The following is a 6,758-nucleotide window of genomic DNA, read 5'->3' as shown; positions in this document are numbered from 1 at the left end:
GTATACTTCCTGTATCTATCATCTGCTTAAAATGTATCACTTACAATGTCCTCTATACGCAAGCTTTTAAATTATTTTAAAATGTACTATCCTTTCATCTTTAAACATTTTTTTAAAAATTGCCGTTTCCTGCCTCTGTGCCTTTGTTCATTCTGCCTCTATCACTGGAATGCTATTCTCTGCCCCTCCTACTTGAAGGATCCAGTTTCTTCAGGAAGTTATCCCTGATGTTCTCAGATAAAAGTGATATTCCAAACCTCCCTCCCCACCTACCATGTGCATCCCAAATATTGTATCTGTGATTTTGATATTTATCCATCTCTACCTTATTCTAAGAGTATGTATAAATTCATTTGGCTTACCTCTTGCTTAGCTCTCTTCTAGAATGAAAAAATTTTATAAGTAGGAGCTGTACCCGAGACATTTCTTGTGTGTTTCACAGCACCTAGTATACTGTCTTCAACAAGGGCAATAATGTGTGCTTCCTTGGCAATAATGCATGCTAAGAATTACTTTGTGGCATACCTGTTGTGGATATTTTTATGTAATTCTTAGCTTTCCTCTTCCAGCTGGCAATTGTTTTCTTTCTTGGTTACTTTTGAAATTTCCAGTGATCGAAATAATAAAAAAAAATTAATCTCTACAAAAATACAGTTCTTAGACCCAGTATTCATGCAAAAAGAATAATGCAGTAAAAATAGATAAATAAAAGCATGCTGAGGTTGTCAGTATTTTAAACACAGTTATGTGGTGTTTCTTGGTAGAGTTGAATGAAGCACCAAAAATATCATTTTGTTAACCTGCTTCTCCCATCTAGTGGCAAAAAGCAGGAAGAAACAATGTCCTGGAAAAACACCATGATCAAATGGTTCTAAATGCCATTTCAGGAAATACTGATGATAAGAGTTCAACATTCAAGATTTAAATAAGTATTTTAAAATAATTTTAGCAAATTGATAGTGCTCAGCTGGGGTAACTGTCAAAGTTAAAGTCATACATGTATTTGCATGCTTTCACAAAGACTTCAACTACATATGTAAAGCAATGTATCACCCCACATTAAATTGAGATAGATTTATTTTGGTATACATAATTATGGATCGGGAATAAACTGTTAGATAACTATTTAGAATTCCATTATTTCCTCAGCTATAAGCACATGGCAACCATGCTGTTATAAGTTTTAAGAGGTACAATTGAGAACCACTGCCATTGGACTTCACCATGGGAATTGCCAGTGAAAATATTTTTGCCATAATAGGCAGTGAAAAATTTTGTGACCTGAGGCATAGGGTCAATTGGAAGGGGGAAAGAGGGAAAGTTTAAAGGAGGTAGAATCAGCTGCTCTGCATTGTTACAGCTGCTTCAAAGACATTAATGAAAAATAATATGCAATGGACAGCATAATTCTCTGCACTCTCAAAGGCCACCAGCTTATCCCTAATACATGAGGTTTGACTGCCCTTCTAACACTTTCTGTTTGCCTCACTGCAAATGTAATTAATGTTTTAGAAGTTAAATGTGGGTTATGCAGAAGTGGGAAGATGTTCTCCAGAACAGCAACTTTTTCCCCTTCTTCTATTCAAGTGAACCAGTTAACCATGTGTAATGATGATAAAAATAAAACGCTGTCAAAGTATTTAAATATGTAAAGACTATAAGGGAAAATATAAGTATTTATGAGTATCATAATTATTTTAAACTCAGTTTTTAATAAAAGAAAATATACTTTTTGTTTATTTCCTAATTTTTAAGAAGAGAAAAACTTGTGTCTTCCTATCTCTGAAACCCTTTTTCCACATGAATAGGGACCAGCTACAAAATTTCATTGGATATTTAATCACATCACACTACCACACTGAAGTTCTTCCTACTGCACAGAAACTGGCAGATGAGATTCTATCCTCCAACTCAGAAATCAACCAAGTGAACAGCGCTCCTGACCCCATAGCTGGGGCCAGCATTGACAATGAGAACTGTTGGCATTTGGATGAAGAAGAGGTGAAAGAGCAAGTGAAGTTATTTCTCTCCCAGGGGGCTTACTATGACTCTGGAAAGCAACTCAACTCAATATTTGCCAAGGTTCAAGAAATACTGTGGATGAGAGATTCCAGTGGAGCAAGGATACTGATACTAATAACTGAGCAGTTTATGGCTGATCCATGACTCACACTCTGGAGTCAGCAAGGAACAAGCCTGATAGGCAAAGTCAGGCAACTCTGGAATGAGCTGGGGGCTTTATGGGTGTGCATAATTTTAAATCCACACTGCAAACTGGAGGAGAAATACTGCTGGCTACAGCAGCTGCAGAAGTGGAGTGACCTGGATGTCTGTCCCCTGGAGGATGGAAACTATGGACGTGAGCTGCCCAACATCACCAATGCACTTCCCCAGAATGCCATTTGCAGCCCAGACTCCTTATCCAGACCTAGACGTACGATATTCACAAGAGCCATTGAGGGTCATGAATTACACTGACAGGACAGCCACCTACAGCAAATAATCAGCAGTGATGTTTACACAGCTCCCGTCTGCCAGCACGAAAGTGAAAGACTACTCTTTAATTCCCCAAGCCAGCCACTGTGGCTTGAGCATGTGCCTACAGCCTGTGCTCAGGTTGATGCCTCACATTCCCATGGTTATCCAAAAGAGGCCCTCAGACTCACAGTCACCATTATTAATACTTTGAAGCTGCAGCAACAGCGGCAACTGGAAATCTACAAGCATGAGAAGAAAGAATTGTTGCAGAGAGGAACCACAACCATCACAAACCTGGAGGGCCAGGTAGGCTACCCCTGATCCCATTGGCTGCCTGTTTCTCACTTTGACTGAGGCCTGCCGCCTGAATGATGATGGCTATCTGGAGATGTCAGATATGAATGAAAGCAGAACTCCTGTGTACCGACATGTACCTGTGGCTGCAGGCTCCCCAAACACTACTAAGTCCTACCTGTCATTGACCCTGGAAGTTGCATTGATGAACCTGGGTCAACAGACAATAATGCCTGAAGACCTCTACGCACAGGAGAAGGTGTCCCGTAAGGAAGAGCAGCTCCTAGGCCAACTCCAAGAGCTGCAGGTTGACGATGAGCTAGTGCAAACACTGCAAACAGTGTATCTTACTGCTGGAAGGGGGCCCTTTGAGCAGTCTGGGAGAAGTCATCCACTAAAAGAGTGTTCCCATGCAGACCTTTGCCAAGTATTTGTTCTCAGCTCTGCTGCCTCATGATCCAGATCTGTCCTATAAATTAGCCCTACGTGCCATGAGGTTACCTGTTTTAGAAAACTCAGCTTCTGGCCAGGTACAGTGGCTCACACCTATAATCCCAGCACTTTAGGAGGCTGAGGTGGGTGGATCATCTGAGGCCAGGAGTTCAAGACCAACCTGGCCAACATGGAGAAACCCCATCTCTACTAAAAATACAAAAAATAAAAATAAAAAAAAAATTAGCCAGGTATGGTGGCAGATGCCTGTAATCCCAGTTACTTGGGAGACTGAGGCAGGAGAATCGCTTGAACCCAGGAGGCGGAGGCTGCAGTGAGCTGAGATCACACCACTGCACTTCAGCCTGGGTAACAAGAGCAAAACTCCGTCTCAAAAAAAAACAGAGAAAACTCAGCTTCTGTAGGTGACACATCCCACCCTCACCATATGGTATCACAGCAGTGTGAACTGGCCTCTGCCATGCTGACTGTTGCCAAAAGAGACACTGAGACTCTGAACAATTCTGGAAGCAATACAGAAGAAAAGCACATTCATTCTTCTTTTCTCATCTTCACACTGGCCCAAATGCATTCAAGACTGCTACTCCCACTGTCAGTAGTACTGAGAGCACCCTGCTCACTGTGGCCCTGGGACTTGGGTTACAGGTGATGCAGATGACCTTATCGATCCTTAACTGGAGATGCCAGGAGATGGTACGGTGGTTGGTGACCTGTGCTACAGAAGTGGGTGATTCTCCTACTTCTGTCTATCCCCAGGGGAAGGGAATTTCTAGGCCCTACTCTTGGGATGGGACAATGAATCCTTTGAACTTTCATATTCCTATTCTTGATGGCCTAAGAAAGGATGTGGCTGCTGGTGGGAGATGATGGCCTCTGTTCAGCCAACCCAAGCCCTGTTCTCACTGCGTGAACCATATCCTGAGGTCAGCAGAACTATGACCCTCTCATCAGAGACGTATCTAAGACAGTGAATTTTCAGCTGCCAATACTCAAGTGCTCCCTTGGGAGGTAGTGGGCCAGGTAGTTTCCTCCCCATCCCTGTCCATGCTTGTGAGCAACCCCAGACAACTTGGAGGCTCAGGACCCTTTCTAAAGCCCAAAGCCCCAGCACAAGACTCTACCCTGAGAGGCCTCACTTCAGCTAGAACCCCTGGCAGATCTCCAACCCTGGCCTGGGGGCAAGCAAACCGCAGACTCCACTGCTCCATCCTTGTGAGAGGCTAAGAGCACCTGCAGAAACCTACAACCTTCTAACCAGGGAAGGAAGGGTTAGCAAGAGACCCCAAACAGGGTCTGGCCATCTGGGATGCTCCCTTTCCCTGGTTTGCCTCAGATCATCTCAAAGTTGCTGAGGAGGAGGGAGAATTCATCTATGCAGGCCAAGTTCAAACCCCAAATGGTAATCTGGGCAGACCTGAATCAGGACCCAGATGGCACAGCTGAGCTCAGGCTCTCCCTGACAGGTGTGTGGGCCCTGGTGAGCATCTTGCAGAGCTGGTACACACTCTTCACTTCTACTGAGGCTACTAGTATTGTAGCTGCCACAGCCGTATCCCACACCACTATTCTGCGCCTCAGTCTTGACTATCCACAGCGGGAGGAACTGGCTAGCTATGTTCACACACTGGCCCTGCAGTGTGCTATGAAGCATCCACAGACCTGTGCCCCTGTCAGCCCTTACGCTCTGTGAGGAAGACCACATTGCCTTTGAGGCAGCCTAGCAGATTGCCACTGATGCTGACGCTGGTGGCATGACCCATTCATAGCTGTTCACCATCGCCCACTACACAGGGCTCCATGGCTACCCGCTCCATGCCTTCAAGCTGGCCTCACTGGCCATGACCCATCTTACGGCCTACAACCAGGATACCCACACAGCCATCAATGATGTGCTCTGGGCTTGTGCCCTCAGCCACTCACTGGGCAAGAATGAGCTGGCAGCTCTCATCCCCCTGGTGATGAAGAGTGTGCACTGCGCCACAGTGCTTCCAGACATCCTGTGTGCGACACTGCACAGTGACTGCACCTGGCCTGGCTGGCACTCCAGGCCGCGGTAGCTCTGGAAAGTTCATGTCCATTGACAAAGCTCCATTGTGCCAGTTGCCAATGATGCCGATGATACCATCAATACTTACATCAGCACTACAAACTCACGCCTAATACACGTCAGCTCTCACCACTATGGAAAGTTCATTGAATTTCTAAGCAAGGCTCTGGAGACTTTCCTGCTGCCCCAGGATGACCACCTGCAATTTGCTCAGTTCATCAACAACCTCAAACAGATCTACAAAGGCAAGAAAAAGCTGACACTGCTGGTGCTTTGCCTAAGAAAGCAGATAGCTCACCGCCAGGGCAGCCTGGGTCCCCAGGTAAGATCAGGACAGGCCAAGGACATTGAAACATTTGTCCACCCTGAAAGGACTCCGAGCACCTGTGACTGAGGCCAAAGGACTACAGGGCTAAGAACGGGGAGAGTCTAACTCTAGTCGATATGCCTTCCTTGGCAAGTTTCTCACTACAGCCCACTGTTCATGGAGGAGCTGGGCCCTGCAGATTGACCAGAGACTCCACAACATGCCACCTCCTGCCCCTATATCCTGCATGTTCTGAGCATTGGCCCTGTCTCCCTTGGCAAACACAGAACACTATTCTGTCCCAGGGACTGCTTAACCAGAGAAACAGATGCTTTTATGGTGCTGTAAATACTATAGTATATGTGTTGCCAATTATTGTAAAGTTGTAACTATTTATAATTCTGGTTCTTGTTTGATGGGCACTTGAAGTAGCTGTGGGTGAAAAGATATGCTTATTTTCTGAAGAGAACTCACAATCATTTCTCAGGTTTCCCTTGCAGAGTGTATGCTGTTAGCAGTGGAAGAGCGGGGGTGCCACGGAGAAAAATAGCCAGTTCGAAAAAAAAATCCCAAGTCTAGTCTAGGCAGAATCCTCCACCTATAGGCAGGCAGGGCATTTATAGCCAGTGGTGGGTGAGGGGCAGAGGCCAGAACTGGACTTAGACTTTTGCCTCACAAAGCTATGAGGACACTGAAGTTCCTGCTCCTGCCTCTTCAGGAGCCTTATGAGCGACTGAGAAACAAGTGCAGAGAGAAGATGAAGGTCTGGGAAGCCGCTGAGCTCATAATATTCTTCTATAATTATTTGCTGGCCCCTTCTGGGTTTAGGTTTTTTTTTTTTTTTTCCACTTAAGCTAAGTGCAGACCAGCCCTAGCCTCCAAGTCAGCAAGCAATGAGACTGTGGCAAAAGCAGACAGAAGAAGCCTGAGGTAGAAAGGCAGGGGAAGAAAGCAAATACAGGCTGAGAAGAGAACTGTGCACCTAAAGCAGCCAATCTGGTGGCAGAGGGAGACCGGTGCTTAGAAGCTTGTTTGGTGAGAGAACGAATAGAGGAAGCACAGAGATGGGGAACAAACATTTAGGTGGTAAGAGATTTAAGAGGAATGGGGAAGAGAAATCTGGTAAAAAGAAAGGACACATTCATGCAGATCCTCAAACACGAATACAAAGATATCCCT

General features: G+C 45.2%; 1 pseudogene; it reads left to right on the top strand.

Annotated features, from left to right (window-relative positions):
• Positions 1–1,778: 1,778 nt before the first annotated feature.
• LOC102139261 (zinc finger SWIM domain-containing protein 5-like) lies at positions 1,779–5,666 on the top strand (annotated as a pseudogene).
• Positions 5,667–6,758: the final 1,092 nt, after the last annotated feature.

The sequence above is a fragment of the Macaca fascicularis genome, chromosome 5 (genome assembly GCF_037993035.2).
Source record: "Macaca fascicularis isolate 582-1 chromosome 5, T2T-MFA8v1.1".
In the NCBI taxonomy this organism is placed as follows: domain Eukaryota; kingdom Metazoa; phylum Chordata; class Mammalia; order Primates; family Cercopithecidae; genus Macaca; species Macaca fascicularis.
Note: the sequence above shows the minus strand (reverse complement) of the source record. Positions and strands in the feature narration are given on the sequence as shown.